A 1,300-nucleotide genomic window follows, 5' to 3' on the forward strand; every position below is an offset into this window, starting at 1 on the left:
CTTCTTTGTAGGCTTTCTTTATGTCATCAACTAAGGTTGATGACGGAACACTCGTAGTGACTGTTGCAACAGTAAAATTACTTTTACTGTTGGAGTGCACTGCTGACTCGATATTGGGTCGGCGTGATAACGCATCAGCGACGACATTAAGTCGTCCTGGTTTATATTCGACGGAGAAGTTATACACCGCGAAGAAGGATAGCCACCTCGCCATTCTTTGCGAAAGGTGTGGGCTGTTTAGGCCGTGCGTAATGAATGATGCATGCTCCGTTTATACGATGAACGGTCTATCTCCTAGGAGGTAGACCCTAAATTTAGCCAATGTATATTTCATGGCAAGGAGCTCCTTGTCATGCACTGGGTAATTGCATTCAGCGGTTGCAGCTGACGCGATTGGTAACAGACGTCGCGCTCCGCGCCATCTGTATCGTATTCCATCAACGCACAGCCGAGTGCAAAATCGCTGGCGTCACAGACCACATACAATTGTCTGTCTTGATCTGCAATCGCCAAGATGGGCGATTGCATCAAGCTTTGCTTGATACCATCAAAGTAACGCTGACAATCAGCGTTCCATAGCCATTTCTCGTCTTTTTAAGAGACGAGAGAGATGAACTGTCATCTCGGCATAATTGCGAGAGTACTTGTGCAACTTCGCCGCTAAACCAAGGAACTTATTAATTCCCTTGGCATCGACTGAAACTGGCCAGTTGGTGATTGCCTTGATCTTTTCGGGATCAGGGCGCACGCCACGTTTACCGACGATGCACCCAAGAAGTGTTATTTAGCTAACAGCGAATATACACTTCTTGAGATTTGCGTACAACTTATGCTTTCGCATAAGTGTAATAAGAACCTGACGAACGTGAGTTTTATGAACTTTCACGTCCGTCTTACCGTCCTTGGGGGCTCGGCTATGGACGAATACATCGTCAAAATAACTCGGTGCGAATTTCCACACCGGTCTCAACAGATTTGTTACACATCTGTTGAATGTTGCAGGGGCATTACTAAGCCCCTGAGGCATCACTAGCCATTCCCAGAGCATGCCACTGGGGGTGCTTACTGCTGTGTACGGGATGTCCCGTTCACGCATAAGGATTTGATAGAACCCATTCATCAGATCCATAGACGAAAAGATCGTACTCTTAGACATACCATCTAGGATTACGTCTTTTCTCGGTATCGGCGTTTGAGCCGGTATCGTTGCAGCATTCAGTTTGTTGAATGCGTGCACTATCCGCCACCCTCCTGTGGCCTTTCGCACACAGAAGGTCGGAGAGCTATGTGGGGAGGTTGA

Source organism: Bremia lactucae, linkage group LG1 (genome assembly GCF_004359215.1).
Source record: "Bremia lactucae strain SF5 linkage group LG1, whole genome shotgun sequence".
Taxonomy (NCBI): Eukaryota; Oomycota; class Peronosporomycetes; order Peronosporales; family Peronosporaceae; genus Bremia; species Bremia lactucae.